Here is an 18,739-nt window from a genome sequence, read left to right on the forward strand (position 1 = left end):
TTGGCAGGATGACAGTATTCCCATGGCATATCTTGTGAATATAAGGGTATATACAAGTATCTGTTTTAAATGCCTCCTGCTTTTCAACCTTATCTACATGACTGGCAACTCCTCCAAGTACAAAGATGGAAATACTGCTTTTTTTGTAGCAAAAGAAAGTTTATTCTGTATTGAATATTCTCTTTCATATTACAGTAAACATGTTTTATGTTTAAAAATACTTATTCCCTTTATTTTAATATTAATAAAGAAATTCAAGTAGACCATTGAAGATCTGCTAATTTAGAAAAATCAGCAAATAAGAGAATAAAAGCACTATAATAAAAACAGGAAATCCTTCATCCCCCAACAGATATCTCATGAAATAGAAGGGAATTCAATAGTACTTGAATTTATAATCCTTGATTAATAATACCTATCAAAATCGATTTATGATTCAAGTTACATTACCAGAATATGTTTGTATAGTGAAAGACTATAAAATCATTAAGCAGTTAAAATACAAACAAATTATCTGAAGGTATTTCTTACCTTTCACATGCCTCAATACTGACAAAAGTCAGAAACGTGACTATTTGGACAAAATGTTAAGCTGCCAGCAACAAGACAGAAACAAAGTCACTAAAACCACCGAGCAAGTAACAAACACAGTTACAAACTGAAAAAAATGACTTCACATGAATACAAAGTGAGATCTTTTTTCAGAAGCACTTAAATAGGCAGAAGTGAATAGCACCAAAATTTAACTATGAAGACAGCATCATTCATTACCAGTTAATAAACGCTTACCTTGGCTACCTTCTGAACATGGTATTATGTTTAAAATTCCTCCTATGCTTTCCTTATTCAAAAGTTTTGCTCCTAGTTCAATTTTAAATGAAAGTTAAATGCAAGTGAAATAGCCCTGGACTGGACAGCTTATTGGAACAACATTAATGGATGACAATCTTCTATACTCAGAGCAACTCTCAAAGTCTATGATCAAATGAATAACACATTTGCTTTATTTTTATCTTAAAACTATATATGAAGTACTAACATTTTAAAATTATTTAAGGGGAGCAGAATTAACAGAATTTTTTAAAGGAATGGATATAAATCAACAGGTATTTTTACTGAATTATCATGAGATAAAACTGTAAGGAACATAAAAATAAAATCTGAATTACAGCCTTCAAACAATTTATAGTGTAGTAAGACAAGTACACAAGCAATGGTAATCCAATTAATTCATCCAAAATTAACTCAGCAAGTTGGACACAATAGTGTATGCCTGTAATACAGTAGTTTGTGAGGTTTAGGCTAGAAGATTGTAAATTCAAAGCCAGCCTCAGCATCTTATTGAGACCTGTCTCAAAATAAAAAATAAAAAAGAGCTGAGGATGTGGCTCAGTGGTTAAGTTTCCTGGGTTCAATCCCTAGTAGAAAGGAAAAAAAAACAATTCACTCAACATACAAACATACATATTTGTCTCTCAGTGATATTATCCAACCCAATTCTTATCCTCATCGATGGAAATTTTAACATCTGTAGACTTTCTCTTTTCAGAAGATCTTCAATTCAACTCCATTTCAACTTCTACTGTCTGTAATCTAAATCCAAAACTGTTACATTTGCAGAGTAAAATTTAATATTCTAGTTTTAGACCATAACTTACTACCTTCTATTTCTCTGAACCCTTAACTTTTATCTATTCTTTTACCTCAAAGAGAACTCCAGCCATCCACTAATCAAACTATTTTTCTGAAAATTTATCAGTCACCCCTTGACTCTTCTTTTTCTAGATGAGCATGCCACTTCTATCCAGAACTCGGATAATTTTAAGAGTGAAGTTGGATGCTGGGATGCTATTCTTTATTATACCAGAGTAGGAAGTATAATTCTGAACCATCCAAAGCAAACTGGAGCAGAGTTCCCATACCTTTCCATATACATATTAAAATGATCAACTGACTTCCTTTGACTGTTTTTCTATTGTAACAACCAACCTCCAATTCAATTCTTCACTTCCTCTGGCCTTTTTTTTTTTTTCCCATAAACACTGGCTAATTCTTACTAGTATTATAAGACTAGGTGACTTCCTTCAGGAAGCCTCCTCTGTGCTTGCTCTTTGTTATCACAGAGCTTAGTAATGAAGGCATTGCATCCTCACATTTCTTGTATCAGTCGTGTAAGTTTACACCCATAAGGGTACTCAATACATCGTACAGTTTTCCCCAATTCTTTTTACGCATTTATTCTAAAATGTCAAATGAAAAACAAAGATTGCTTTTATAATTCAGTAAAGATTAAATGAGTCAAAAAGAGGCACCTATAAATTAAAAGATAGCAGTAACATTACTAAAAACTAGCATGTATTTTCCTCAGTCCAAACTTTTAAAATCTAATCTTCCCATACATTCAATTACTCTTGCTTTTTTGCTATTATTCTGAGGGATTCTGCCCTCTTATGTTGTATTTCTAATATAAAGTTAATAAACAAATTTTAGAGGTACATAGAACATAAATAGAAATAAAATGAAAAATAGGAAAAGCAAATTGAAGAACATGCATATCAAATAATTACATTTTAAAATTATACACACATAAACATTTGTTTTCAATATATTTTAAAAGTCTAAACTGATACATATCAAACTAAATATTTGCTACCTTTGAAGAATGAGACTTGGAAACAGTTTAAATAATGTCCTTTTGCTTTGTGTATCTCTAATTTCTGATTTTATAATAAATATCTGTTTGCTTTTTAAGATTAAAAATACATAAAGGGGCTGGGGATAGAGCATGTGTTTAGCAAGTGTAAAGGCCAGGGTTCAATTCCTAGCACCCACTCAAAAAAACAAAACAAAAAAACAACAAAAACTACCAATAACTATTTTCTTTTTTTAAGACTGGATTAGGAAGCTAAAAAATCTGGACAAACAGTATTGCCCAGTGGTAGATTTGCTTGCCTAGCATGCATGAAGTTCTGGGTTGGATTCCAGCACCACCAAAAAAAAAAAAAAGAGGAAGAAGGAAAAAAAAAAGTTTCATGGACACATGTAAGAAAATATGAGGAAAGGGCTAGGAGATAGCTCAGTTGGTAGAGTGCCTGCCTTACAAGCACGAGACCCTGGGTTCAATCCCCAGCACCACAAAAAAAGAAAAAAGAGAATATGAGGAAAGAGTAAAGGATGAGGAAAGTACTTAAAATTAACCATGAGAAAGGCATGGCTCTAACCAATATTTCTTTAGTTACTAATAATATAGATTATACAGACAGAGCAACCAACTTAAGTAAAAAGTATACCACTCTGATATTAAGATTGTAGATCAGTGAGCATACACAAAAAGCTTAGCATGAAATATTCTAAAGGAAAAGAAACATTTAAATATATTTGTTTTTCTTTATACTGCTTTGACTTGGTCATGGGTACACTGTAAAGAAGACTTAATCCAGCTAAATACCAGGATGATAGCAAAATTTCCCTATGGATTATACAGGCAGTCACAATAACAAATAACTCCAACAATCTGCAATAACAGAAGTCATGTTCTATAAAAGAAGGTATTTAAAGTATTTGGCTATAGGAACATGTGAGCAAGTGGATAGTGATGGAAATGTTGAGGGTTTCTTCTCTTAAAGTTTTCCCAAGTCCTAGGAGCAAGCTGGCCAAGCCAGAATCAGAAAAGGAAAAAAAAAAAAAAAAAAAAAAAAATGGGCACTTGAAATAAACTGAACTTCATCTTCATCAACATTTAGACTTTTGTGGATCAAAGAACACTCTCAATAGTAGGACAAGTCAAAGAATTGAAGGAAATAATTTTTAAGTGATATACCTATAATTATGATATATGTAAGGGTTTAATATTCAGACCATAAAGAACTCAATAATGCAAAGAAAAAAAACTTGTTAGGATTGTCAGAGGAACAAAACCAATAGGACATACATAGACATAAATAAGAGGAAATTTATTCTAGGATTTGGCATGTGGAGCTACAGAGGCCCAGAAGCCCAACAAACTGCTGGTGTTGTAATTTAGTCACAGCACAAGGGCCTATGAATGGGGTTGGGGATGGTTAAACATATAACTCCTGATCTGAGTAGATATAACCAGGAACACCAAAGCCTGAGGGAAGAAGAAGAGCTTGAGCAGAAAGAGTGAATTCATCATTCCCTTAACAAATTCGATGATGCTCACCACACTGGTGAAGAAGATCTTCTATACTCAAATCTACTGATTCAAATACTAATAATCTCTTTGAGAGCAACCGTCACAGACACACCCAGAAATGTTTTATTAGCTATCTAGATATCCCTTAGCCCAGTCAAGTTGACACATAAAATTAAACTTTATCACTTGACCCAATTTAAAAATTGGCAGAAGAGTTAATTATACATTTCTCCACAGTAGACATGCAAATAGTCAATGATCACATGAAAAAAGTCAACATCACTAGTCATTAAGGAAATAGCAATCAAAACCACAATAAGATACTAACTTATACCCACTAGGACAGCTATACTAAAAAATTGGAAAATAACACATTAGTGAAGATGTGGAGAAACAAGAACACTGGTACTTTGCTAATGGGAATGTAAACTGATTCAGTCACAGTGGAAAACAATTTGGCAATTCCTCAAATAACTAAACTTAGAATTACGATATGACATGGCAATTCTGCTCCTGGCTACCTAAAACAAATGAAAACAAGCCAGGCACACTGGCACATACCTGTAATCCCAGCAATTTGGGAGGCTGAGGCAGAAGCATTACAAGTTCAAATCTAGACTAGGCAACTTAGCCAGATCCGCTCTCATAATGAAAAACAAAAGGAGTCAGGATGTAGCTCAGTTGTAGAACAATCCTGGGTTAGACCCCAGTACCACAAACAAAAAAATGAAAACAAGTGTTCAAGCAAAAACTAGCATATAAACATTCAAAGTAGCACTAATAAAAATAGCTGAAAGGTAGGAAAACCTAAATGTATGAATGGATAAAGAAAATGTGGAATATTCATCCAATGGAACACTGTTCAACCACAAAAAGTAATTAAGTACTGATGTGCTCTAAAACACAGATGAACACTGAAAACACTGTGCTAAGTGATAAAAGTCAGACATAAAAGGTAATGTATGATTCCATTTATATAAAACATCCAAAATAGGTAAATACATAGAGATAGAAAGCAGACTGGCAGTCTCCAGGGACTAGGGAAAAGGGATAATGGACAGGGAATGTTTAATGGGCACAGATTTCTCTTCAGAGTGATGAAAATGTTTGGGAACTAGATTAAAATGATGGTTGCCGAATATTGTGAATGTACTAAACGCCACTGAATTATATGTTTTAATGATTTATTTGTTATGTGAATTTTATCTCAGTTTTTTAAAAAAGGCAATCAAGAAATGTTGACTATCTTGCAAAATAACTAATTATGTAGAATACTTTAAAATAATTCAAGGGGAAAAAATACCTCAGCCAGACACAGTGGTGCAATGCCTGCTGCACTTTAGTGAGACCCTGTCTCAAAATTAAAATAAAAGGGGTGGGGGTGTAGTTCAGTAGTAGAACACACCTGGGTTCAATCCCTAGCAGCAGAAAAAAAAAATGTCTTGTAGATGAAATGACAAAATTGCCAAAGTATGGTATGTGATGGATACTTGGGGGCCCATTATATTACTGTATCAATTTTTCTATAGATTTGATAATTCCAATAATGAATGCTAGAAAGAACTCCTGGATAACATTAACATTTTCATGACTCTGAAAACAAAACTTATTTCTAATTATTAAGTGCTTAACACTAAAAATTATTTCTCCTTCATTTTAATTCATAAAATGGCAAAGTTATTTATACATCATGATAGCTACTTTTATGAAAACTTTCCCAATTGTGTTCCCATAATAGATATCTTTACCTCTTCCACAGAATGCTCCTGGTTTCCACTGGAACAATTTACCTGTTCTTTATTCTAGACTCCTCAACTAATTCTAGCTCTAACTGAGCACCTTGTCAGCAAATCAATCCAACTTGTCTTTTTTGCTCTACATTTTATTTAGAGACTTTTGTTCATTCATTTATCCATTGGATAAGGACTTATTAAATGTCTACAATGTGCCAGGCACTGAGTAAAGCCCTGAATACACAGAGATAAAAAGTATTGGTTCCAACCTCAGGAAACTTATTAGAGAAGAGGCAATTCTAATATACAACAATATTGGTAGAAGGAATCTCTTTGTAAAATGTAATAAAAGACCACAAGAAGTATAACCTAAAAGCATCCAGAGTAGTCCCTCTCCTCATTGACATCTTCTCTTTCCTTTCAATCAAAACATTATTCTTCCCTCTTTGAAAATGTTGCTTAAAAGTTAGATCTTAGCCAGGTGTGATGTCGCACATCTGTAACCCCAGCAATTTAGGGGGCTGAGACAGGAGGATTGCAAGTTCAAGACCAGCCTCAGTAATCTAGCAAAGCCCTTAACAACTTAGTGAGGCCCCGTCTCAAACTAAAAAGCAAAAGGGGCTGGGGATGTGGTTCATTGGTTAAGCACCCCTGTGTTCAATCCCCAATACCAAAAAGACAAAAATAGTAACCTCCAACTTCCTCCAAAAAAAGTATACTAGTTCTTAAATACCATGAGTCTTAAAGAAAATCAACCAGATCTATGAAACCCAATAGCAAATAAGAAAGAAAGAGAATACTCATTAATGAAAGCTCCACACAAGTACCAGAGACAGAAGGTACTTAAATTGTCTTTATTGTGCCAAACTCTGATTTTATCTATTAATTTGCTTTAAATGTCATTTGCATTTTTATCTATCTCTCACTTGAAATTGTTCATCTTTCAAAAACAAAGCCTTTATAATATTCATAGTGACTAGATATACATTTCTAGATATAACCAACAGGTTAGAAGGTGGAGATGGGCAATGAGGGGGAACTCCTGTAGACTTCTCTTTTTAATTTGAATTTCAATTGCTGACTAGTGCCAGGGAATCAAATACAACATAAATCTCCTAGTTTCCTTAACTTTAACTTAATGCAACCAAATGAAAAAAGTCTCTTCTAATGTATATTTAAAACTAGAATGATATTTTGAAAAGAAAACCTCAGAAATGACAATATTATCCCCTGCAACCTCAGAGAATTGGAAAGAAAAAGCAAGCTGCAAATAAATTTTGGATGAATAATGTTCTAAGAAACCAGACAATTCCCAAAACAGACATTAGGTATACACAAATTCTATCTTCTAAAAGAAAATAGAGATCATGAACAACAAGAAAAGAAACAAAAAAAGCAGGGAACTATTTGAGAACAGAAAATACAGAAGCACGAAACCTGACTGAATCTTGGATTAAAAAACAAAACATATCAAAAAAAAAGTTCTGGAACAACTGGAGAGACCTAAATATGGATCATTATGTTAAACATTGCTACGCTATATGTCTCTCTAAAAGTCAGACTTTGGACTTTAATCCCGATGACAATATGGTAAGAGGTACAGGCTTGGGAGGTAAAACCATGAGTGTTCTACCCTCATGGATGGGATTAATGCTCTTGTAAGAGTTTTCAGTGAATAGCCTCCCTGCTCCCATCCTTCCTGCTATGTGACACCTAAACAATGCCATCTATAAGGAACAGGTCTTCACCAGACACCAAACCCACCAGCACATTGATCTAGGATTTCCCAGCCTCCAGAACTATGAGAAATAAATTCTGTTGTTTATGAATTACCCAGTCTGAGGTATTTTGTTATAGCAGCATAAGTAGACTGACAAAATATTCTTAAATTAATGTTAATTTTCTTATGTGTAATATCGGTATGATGCTTATGCAGGAAATAAGCCATATTATCAATGGTTTTAAATATATGTAAATACATATAGAAAGTGAAAATGTGGCAAAACATTAATAGATGAAAAGCAATGTGGGTGTTCATTGTCTTATATTTTTAATTTTTCTGTAGCAGTGAATATTGTCAAAATGAAATGTTGAAAAGGAGAGAAGATACAAAGCATAAGAGGAGGATAGCTTGACTAAAGCATGAGGAGTAAAAGCAGCACTAGTCCCCAAAATCAAGAGAAGCAGCTGTGTGATCTTGGGCCAATCATAAAATCTTATGTTCCAACTGAAAGAGAGGAAGTTCATGATCTCAAAGGTTCTTTCCAGCTATTAAATTTCGTTATTCTATTACTACCTCTCATCTCTAAAACTCAAAAAAAAAAAGTCATAACTCAGGACTAAAGATCAAATAAAAGCTTAAAAACAGCTAGCCAGAGCTGGGGTTCTGGCTCAGCGGTGAAGCATTCACCTGGCATGCGTGAGGCCCTGGGTTCAATCCTCAGCAGCACATAAAAATAAAATAAAGGTATTGTGTCCACCTGCAACTAAAACAAAATATTTAAAAAAAAAAAAAAAGAAGGTTGCCAAGTACCTCTCACATAAAGCACAAAAAACAAATATTAACCCCTCTGTTTTGAAAAAACATCACAAAAATTCTCCTGAGAAGAAACAAAAGGTAGCTAAGATTATTAATTAATTTGAAGAAACAAGTAACACAGAGTTAGAAAGATGTATTGTAATAGCTACTCAATTTCAGTTTGCACCTAAACTGAATATAAATATGCCAATGAACCACAAAACCAAAAAGATAATAAATGAACCTAAGTTTAGACAAGATGGATAGTTTCAAATGGCCTTAATAAGATATACATCTAATAACAGGATACTGGAAAATATCCAATATAAAATAACAATAAAATTACCATCCAGAGCTTTGGGTTATCAGTCTGGGAAGTTTTCAGACTGGTTAAAAAAATTAATCTATTTTTAAAAGAAAGCAAGGGAGAGGAAGCTTAACAGTGTAAAAGTACAGACCAGTAATCTCAGAAACATTTTAGAAAACTCTTTCCCATAGGATTGGTTATATTACCAAAAGGAATTTAATTATAATGCTAGATATAACATTAATGCTAGAAATAAAGCAGCTGACAAAAGTATAATACATACTAGCCAATACTTTAATACTTTGTTTTCCTTTTTTCCCAGAAATTGAATTTTATATGACTTTTAATTAATTATGAGTTCAATTCCATGTGACTTCAGTCTTTCTGGAAATACAGAAACTAAAAGGAAGAATAAGCATTCAACAAAAAATATATATAAAGGAGTTTGGTGAGTATGGTGCCAGGCATGGTCTTAAAAATATAAGACCATGGAAACACAGGGCAGAGAAGCAATACAGATTCTGCTAATTATAAATATTGGTTAAAAATAATAATTATGTATTACAGTTTAGATAGTAGGTGTCCCCAAAAGTTATGTGAGAAAATGCAACAAAGAGGTGATATGACTGGGTTGCAACTTAACCTAATCACTGTGGACCCCCTGATAGGTACTAATTTAGTGGTGACTAAGGCAGGTGGGGAGTGGCTGGAGGAGGTGAGTCATCGGGGACATGCCTTTGGGGTATATATTTTGTCCCAGTTGAGTGGAGCTCTCTCTCTCTCTCTGCTTCTTGGTGCCATGTCCCCAGCTCTTTGTCCACTCCTCTGCCATGATGTGCTACAACACTTCAAGTCCCAAGGAATGAAGCCAGCCTTCTATGGACTGTGACTTCTGAAACCCTGAGCCCCCAAATAAACTTTTTTTCCTCTAATTATTTTTGTCAGGTCTTTTGGTCACAGTAACCAAAAAGCTGACTAAAACATTATGTCACAAATGAGATAAAATTCATTAAGATAAATGACAAGAAAAAAAAAAGACAAATACAAAATGATAGTGATCTGCCTAGGTAGAATAATCTAACGTAAAGAAAAAAACAAATATAAAATTCAAGACAAGTCAAAACTGTTAGAGTTTCAAGGACAAAATATATATATATATACACATATATATATAAAAACATATATATACATATATATATATAAACATATATATGTGTTTAGTAATTTGTTAAAAACATTAAGGTAATCCTACCTTACTACTCTTCATTGCTGCTGATGTCTTAGCTAAAGCAGCAGGTCCATGTTGAGGTATTACAGATTAAGGATGAAGAAGACACTTGAGAAAACGTACAGTGAAGTCTCACGGGAAAAATCATAGGTCTAGCCAAAGACAGGAGCTGTAAGAAGAAATGGCAGAAATCACTATTCACTACAGAGAAAGACATAAAAATGTATACATGAGACATAATAGGGTATTACTAGAAATTAACTGTGACAATTTATCACATTCACCAAATTAAACATAAGAATACTACATTTGACAAATTTGTCTACCCACTGCTTACTCTCTCCCCTTTCCTTCCACAACTTTTCAACGTGCAATGTATTTTACCTTCTACCCCACCCTATCCCCCAGATTTGAAGAGCTAGTTCTTGTCTTTCTCTACTTTCACAGCATAAAACTGCAAGTTTGAAGCATATCAGAAGAAACAAGTAATACTATGGTCAATATTTTAAAATGTTAAAATATTGTTTCAGCCCAAAGAAGAAACTAAGTATGCAAGAAAATTGTTTTCAAAGGTTGAAGGTGGTTTATTAAAGATTGTACAAGCAAATGCAGGATTTCCCTGTTTCACAAACTTTAGTATGCCAAAGCAGGATCCTTGAATTGGTTGTTTTCCTCTCAATCCTTTAAACGGGGGAATCTTAGAGGAGTCTTGCTCACTGGAGTCTCTTATCACCAATGTCAATATACAGTTTCCCTCAGTATCCATGAGAGATTGGTTCCAGGAGTCCCATGAATGTTCAAGTCTTTTAAATAATATGGTACAGTATTTGCATATAACTAACACACACCATCCAATTTTCTTAAAATCATCTCTAGGTTGGTTTTAATACCTAATACAAAATAAATGCTATGTAACAGTTGTTATACTGTGTTATTTAGGGATTAATGACAAGAAAAAGAAGACTGCATGTTCGATATAGATGCAATTTTAATAATTTTGATCCATGGTTGGTTGAATTCACAAATACAGAACGCATGGTTACAGAAGGTCAACTGTTTGTGGTTTACAGCCCTGTTAGTTTCTCATCTTTTATCTCAAACCCTCCTATTTCTAATTCCAAACTCCTTGTTTAAGAGCAGCTCTCCTCTTCTTTCAAACTCTTCTTTTTTATTTGCCTATTCTGTTTCTTGTCATTTCTCCTACTTCCTTGACTTTCATATGACATTTCACAAATGTTACCAGAAAGATCATTGCTTTCCTTCTGGTCAGGAAACTGACAAAACACCTTGTATCAGTCATATTCTCCAACTCTTCCATTCCTCTAATCTTTTACCAATTCCCAAGGGTTCCTTCTTTGCCTCCACGCATATTAAAAAAAAGTATTTCCTTCTAGATTTGGCAAGGTTCCCAATGCTAGAATTGGTTGGAAAACCAATCTGCATATAATTAAAAATTTTATTTGCCTTCTTTCACTAAACTGTGTGGTGACAGAGGACACGGATTTTTATCTTAATACAGCCAGCATTCTACACAACATCTGGACCACAGTAAGCACCAAATAAGTGTTACTGTATGATTGAAATTACAAGGTGAATTATAGCTTTCTCTGATTTGCATATGATGGTGTAAAATAAGGCTTTGGGGCAAGAGTTGTTTGTTAAACTATAAAATGTATAATTTAAGATATTCAAATATGGCAATTTTAATCGTGTCTTCTCTTTTATACTGCTTTCTATACAGTACCTTAAATTAAACCTGCAAGACATAATATAGTAAATGTCTTCTTCACACATTAGATTTCTAACAAACAAAAAAATAGTGAATGTGTACCTAAATGTGTAGATTATATAAGTATCTAATACCATTTCAAAGACAGACCCCCATATTACTGGGTCATCAACTAATTTCAAATTTTTTAATTTTTCAGAATTTCTCTATAGGAAAGATAGTTGAAAGTTACTTAGAATTCCACATTCTGGTCTCACATATGACATGGAAATGGTCATAGTCAAAGACCCAAGAACAAGAGAGACAACTATTCAATGAGTATTCCATATTCAACATTGAGCAGTGTCAAATGTTTTGCTCAAGACAGCTAGTCAAAGCATCCACGTTATGTCTCAATCTCCAATTCAGTTGTCTCTATCATTTTTATTTTTCAACGAAAAATAAAGTGTTTTTCCTTAACATTGAAATGGCTCATTGCTGGCATCTCTGAATGGAACTTTTCTTTTCCAAACTACTGTGAATCTGTGAATATAAAATTATGTTCTTTGAGTTACTCAAAGTTGTTATCAACCTTATCAGAACTCGGCAAGGATTTCCATACACAATTAAAAATGTATCATGACTACCTTCTAGTGCACCTTAATTTTCCCTCATCAATTTCCCCAATGACATAGGCTCTCATCTCTAAAACACACTCCAAGTCAAGTATAATTCCTACTTCCTGAATGTGCTTCTTCTTCATAAATAGGGCTAGGATGAAGCAAGAGAAGTGCCTGAAGTGCAAATTGTAAGGAAACACTCTCAGGATCCTGGAGCGCCACCCTACAGATGCACTGCCCTGCAAGTAGGCAGACCTGTTTTGTTTATTTAGCCCAAAGGATGCATCTCCCCTTTTTGGGGTAGCAGCATCTCAGTGTTCTTTTGTTAAACTATTATTTTTAACTCTCCATCCATGTGGTTAAGGTGGCACTAATCACTTACACTCTAAAGTTACTATAGTAGGAATGGTATGTGACCCAAACTGCACAAATGAGACTGAATCCCAACTTTTTTTTTTTTTTTTTTTTTTCATTACTGGGAATAGAACCAGAGTCACACACATGCCAGGCAAGTTCTCTACCACTGAGCTACTTCTCCAGTCTCCCACCTCCCAAATATTTTTGCAGGAATTAAGCAGGAAGGAACACTCTCTTTCAACTGAAGTTGCTAAGATGAAAGAACATAAGTACCTACTTGAAAATGTACCAACCCAGAGAAAGAACCAAGAGATGGAAAGAGAAATGGATAAAATTCTGAAAACATTTTGTTACCAAATTTGAGTTTGGTATGAATAGATGTAGCTGCTAAAATTTAGAATTAATGCTGAGAAACATTTCTCTCTAGATTTTTCATGTCCTGCAGGGTCACCTAAACTAAAGGTACTATATGAATATTTGCATAATAGACAAACTTAAAAGCTAGAGACCATATTTTCCTAAAAATGAGATCTCTTTGGAGATCTCTTTGGAGATTTCTATCTTTATTAGAGAAATAAAGCCCTGGAGGTATTCACTTATATCATAGGATAATAAATCTAAAGGAACCTTTCCCCTTTTTCATGGGGCAATTGCTAAAAGAGTAATCACTCTCCCTCTGCAAAAAAAAAAAAAAAAAAAAAAGGCAAATGTGCCAAGAGTCTATATGGGCTTAGAGTCTCCTGATTTCAAGACTCTGCTCTGGAATGCAAATCTGTTGCAGAGTAAATATCTGGCTTTCCTCACAGCAACCTGTCAGAGGGATGGAACATGAGCAACCAGCACTAAGGTATTTTTCTGGACACTGTTTTTGCTATATTACACCCTGAGTCTCTGACTCAGGACTTATCTGTTATTATGGGAATGTAAAACTCAGGCAGATTAACTTTTTAGCTTGTAAGCAACGTAATGTCAATCTTTCAGAGTTCTAGACTTAATGAGACAATACATAATTTTTCTTACTTATTCAGTCAACAAATTCTTGTTGAGATACTATTTAGCTATATGCCATGCAATTCCCTATGCAAAAAAAGACAAAAATCCCTGCCTCTGTGAAGATTATATTTTAGAAAGAGGAAACAAGATATAAAATAAATCTGCAAAATACAGTGTTGGGTTGTGATAAACACTATGAAGTAAGAAAAAACAGGAAAAACTAATGAGAAGCATGGGGAAAGTTATAGTTTTCAATTTTACATTGGGTGATTAAAGATGTTACAAATAAAGTGATTTCCTACAAAGATCTGCAGGATATAAGGAAGTGAGTCATATTGGAGAAAGAGCACTCCAGGTCTAGGGAACAGTAAGTACAAAGTAGCTATTTAAGACCCAGCAAGGAGGACTTTGTGCAATGAATGGTGGTAAGAATAGTAAATTCTGAATAAAAATCCTGCACTAAGGAGGAAGGCCAGGACTACGAAATTGTCTCCCATTTTAAGGGCTTGAGCTTTCACTCTGAATTACATGGGAAGTCACTGCAAATTTCTGAACAAAGGAGTGACATGATCTCGTTACTTTTCAAAAGGATGACAGGTACTTTTTGGGAGCAACAGTCCTAACAGGGAGTGTTAATAGGAATTACGTATGAGGAGAAAGAAGATAGTGTTGTACCAGGATGACTGAAATAGAGATGATGAGAATCAGTCAGATTTCAGAATTTTTTTAAAACAAACAATATATGGAAATACAGTATGGTAGAAGTGAAAGAAAAAGAATCAAGAATAAATTCAAGGTTCCAGACTTAAGTAAAAACAGAATGGAGTTGCCATTTCAGAGATAGGAAGGACTGATATTTTAAATCATGTTTCTTTCATTTGTTTTGGGTTCAAAAGAAGCCTGATAAATGTAAAGCTTATGTCATAAATCTGGTAATACAAGTGGTAGCCCTAACATAAGAACTAAATCAATGATAGAAAATAAAGAGAACTTGATATTTTTCTATTGTAAAGTGAAAAGTCAACCTTTAATATGCAAAACAACTGGTAAATTACTGATGTTGTAAATCAGACTATGGGTCTATTAAGGAGGAGATGGTAAGGCACTTAGTAAAAGATGTAGGGAAGTTGGTATACTAGCTACTGTGTTTCAGTCTTTAGCAAATTCCTTCAAGAAAAAAGCACATTAAGCCTGCCTGAGGTGGCACAGACCTGTAACCCCAAATACTCTGGAGGCTGAGACAGAATGATGGTAAGTTCAAATCCAACCTGAGCAATTTAGTGAGACTGTATCTCAAAATAAGAAATAAAAAGGGCTAGGGATGGAGCTCAGCAGTAGAGCACCTCTGGGTTCAATCCCCAGGAAAGGGGGTGGGATGGGGGGGAGAAAGGAAAGAAGGAAAAAAAAAAGAGAAAGAAAAGAAAGAAAGAAAGAAAGAAAGAAAGAAAGAAAGAAAGAAAGAAAGAAAGAAAGAACACAGAATTATTAGAGTGAAGCCATATACATCCAAGATGGCTGACAATCTTGCAATTTATGAAGTGAAAATCGAATATCCTTAAACTAAAAATTAGTGCCTTCTCTATACAAAAACAACATGCTAATTAAATGTTGGAGGTGGAAGAAGTCTAATACCCCAGGCCACGACTCAGGGATCCTAGCAAAGAAGATATTTTTCCATTATAAAGAACCATCCAAGAATAAAATAGACTGTGAACAGGGACAAATAAGATGTACATCAGTAGCAACAGTTACTCTGACCTACAGGCAGAAGCCAAGATGAAGACTGATAAGTCTAGGATTCACATAATTGTTTAACCCTGACTCTACTGACATTTTGGTAGGTTTTTTTGTTTTGTTTTGTTTTGGTTTGGTTTGGGTTTTTTTGCAGTGCTGGGGATCGAACTCAGGGCCTTGTGCTTGAGAGGCAAGCACTCTACCGACTGAGCTATCTCCCCAGCCCTCTACTGACATTTTGAAACATGTAATTCTTCACTGTGGAAGGCTGCCCTGTTCAATGTAAGATGTTTAACAGTGTACTTGGCCTGTATCTATTAGATGTCAATAGTATCTGCCTACTTCTCCACCCTCTGATTTGACAAAAATGTCTCAAAAAATTGTCAAATATCTCTTGAGATAACACTGTTCCCTATTGTAGAATCATTGGATTAGGGTGATGGGCAAAGATATTTAGAAACATACCAAGTGAGATTTTGATTCAAGGACTAGAAGTTGAATTTTGGCTACATAGGAGAAGTTGATCAAATACAAATTAAACTAAAAGCGTACTAAGTTTATAAATGAGTTGAATTAGCCAGGTGTAGTGGTACATGCCTTACAATTCCAGCAACTCCAGAGGTTGAGGCCGGGGGATGACAAGTTCAAGGCCAGGCATAGCAATTTAGTGAGAGCCTGTCTAAAAATTTTTTAAATTTTAAAAAAGGACTGGGTTTCATCACACAGTGGTAAAGTGCCCCTGGTTCAATCCCTGATACAAAAAAAAAAAAAAAAAAAAAAAAGTTGAATGGCCAAGACTCCCAACAAAGTCTTGTTACTTACTGCTTATTCCCTAAAATGATTCCCTGGACCCCAATCCCTTACCAACAGAAAACCAGCTGCTAATACAATGTAGTCCCCAAGCAGGGGAATCCCTCTCAATGTCCATCTTGGTTAACCAAGAGAAAAATAAACAAAGATGATCCTTGCAGGTGGTAGAACAAAAGAGTCATATAGGCAAACCAAATATCTTATTCCACTTTCAGGGCAAAAAGTCCTTATCATCCCTGTCCAATGATGTATGTATACATCATGGACTGGACAACTCTGTGAGTTATTTCCCTTTTTTCTTTTCCCCAGTTAAGAGTTTTGTTGTTCTTCCTATCACTGAACACTGACTTTATTACAGTTAGTTAGGTTTACCATTTAACCACAAATTGCTTGAGTCTAAGGCAGTCTATTCAAAGAGAACTGAGATAAATTACCCAGAGATCTGAGGTTTAAAGCTGGATGTAATAAGTCTTTGAGCTGTCTTTATTGGGAGACAAGTGGAAAATGTGTCAAGTGTACTAAGCAAAAGATTTGCATTGTTAGGTGAGGGCATCTTTTTTGAGAACATATGTAAGAAGGAACAAGTATGTACACTGGAAGGATTATAGTGAATATCTTTTGGATGTGCTGGCCTAGCACCAACTCCCTCTTCCTGTGATCATAGTACCTCTTTTCTTTCAGTGAACCACTCCATCCTGACTCTTGGCCTGAGTGGCTCATTTATGGCTAACCATGTTTCCTCTTCCCAGGTCCACTAGTTGGAACCTGAACCAGATCTGACCTGTTATCACGTGCTATCCCCTTGACTGCAGGATCAAGGATGGAGAAATAACAAAATTCATTCAATCAAATATAATCAATCCCAGGACAGGGTGACAGAACTAAGAGTAAGATAAGTTCTTTTTATGATAGCCTTGCTTAACAAGAAGAATACAGAGCTCCACATTGAGTAAACCTTCATGAGAGTACATCTAACATGAGAAAAGGTCATGGGTATCTCAGTGCCCTAAATATGATTCAGGTTTTGGTCTCATGCAACTGAAGGGTATTGAAAAATCTACTATTATTGTCACCAGTTTACAGATGAAAAGGAGGGGCACACATGGGGAGAAGCTACAAGAATCAATTATTTGTCTAAATTCACACAACTATTACTAGTACCAAAGATTCGACCCAAGCAAGTCTGGCTATATCTATTCACTACACCACATTCCCTCTCAGGAAAACAGTCTGCAACATCTCTAAACTTTATAATAACCTGTAGCCATAAGTTAAGTTCTTACAAGGAATGGGTATTCCATGAACATTAGTAGAATGACCAAAAATGGAATAATCATGTCTTTCTGCTTTCTGTCCCATTCCTGTAACAGTTTGCCAGTTGTCTGGCATAAAACAATTCTGCTTTATTTTTGTGCATTTCTTCAGTAGCTCCAACCTCTCTCAGAACCCATGATATAAGCCAGGCATGGTGATGTATACCTGTAATCCCAGCAAGACTCAGAAGGCTGAGGAAGGATGATCATGAGCTCAAGGCCAGCTTCAGAAATTTGACAACACCCTACCTCAAAATAAAAAATAAAAAGATCGGCAGCTCAGTGGTAAAGCACCCCTGAATTCAATCCCCAATATCACAATAAAATAAAAACATGATATTATTGTATATAATAGCAAGTATCCCTAAGCTAAGTCACTTGGATCTTAGAATGCCAGTTTCATTATGGGGTAAAACAGGCTCCAAAATATAGGTAGGAAGTGAGAACCTTAGAAAGAGGCCATTACCAAGGTCTACCTATGGTTCTAATTAATTGAGAAATCATCAGAAAGGACACACATGTTATCTCAGAAGTTAGGATACTGTTGCTTATGTTAACATGAAGATGTCTGAAAGGAATCTAGAAAGTAAGAAACCCCTTTCAAATATTATTATTGGGCAGTGAGTAGAGAAGGGAAAAAAGACAAGCTTTATGAATATAAGTTCTCTGGCATTTTCAAGAAATGTGCCCAAATAAAGACCATGAGAATTTTTGACAGCTGAAACACTCAGTGAAAATGTTTGCAAATTAATGGTTGTTTCCCGAAAAGGTGTGGTAGATTGATTCATATCCAGATCACTGAATTTAACATTCTATGATTGAAACTTACTGAAAAATGTCTATTTTCTGCTAAGATCCTCCACTTTACTCGGGTCTCTTTACTTTCTTTTCCCTTCTAGCAGCTGGTTTCCTTTATCAGGAAAATGCTTTTACAAAGAAACAACGCTTTATCACTTCACAAAAATTACAGTATAGGACAATCTCAAACAGAGAACAAAGCTAAAATGAGATACAGTCAGCTAGAGTCTTGGGGTGTCTCTCTCTTTGTACTGGGGATTTAACCCGGGGCATTTTGCCACTGAGCCACACCTGCAGACCTTTGTATATATATATTTTTTTATTTTGAGATGAATCATGCAAGTTGCTGAGGGTCTCACCAAGTTGCTGAGGCTGGCCTTGAACTTATGATCTTCCCATCTCACCCTCCTTAGATCAATGGGTTCACAGGCATGTGCCACCACTCCTGGTTAGGGTCTCAATTC

General features: G+C 34.9%; 1 protein-coding gene across 8 annotated transcripts in view; it reads right to left on the reverse strand.

Annotated features, from left to right (window-relative positions):
- Nucleotides 1–18,739, reverse strand: part of FER (FER tyrosine kinase) — a 513,195-nt gene that overhangs the window by 435,981 nt on the left and 58,475 nt on the right. For all 8 annotated transcript variants that reach the window (XR_013764376.1, XR_013764377.1, XM_079143515.1 and 5 more), the window contains exon 2: nt 9,967–10,111. The gene's annotated coding sequence lies outside the window, so the exon portion shown is untranslated. The remainder of the gene's footprint in view (nt 1–9,966; nt 10,112–18,739) is intronic.

Source organism: Sciurus vulgaris, assembly GCF_902686455.1.
Source record: "Sciurus vulgaris genome assembly, chromosome: 6".
Taxonomy (NCBI): domain Eukaryota; kingdom Metazoa; phylum Chordata; class Mammalia; order Rodentia; family Sciuridae; genus Sciurus; species Sciurus vulgaris.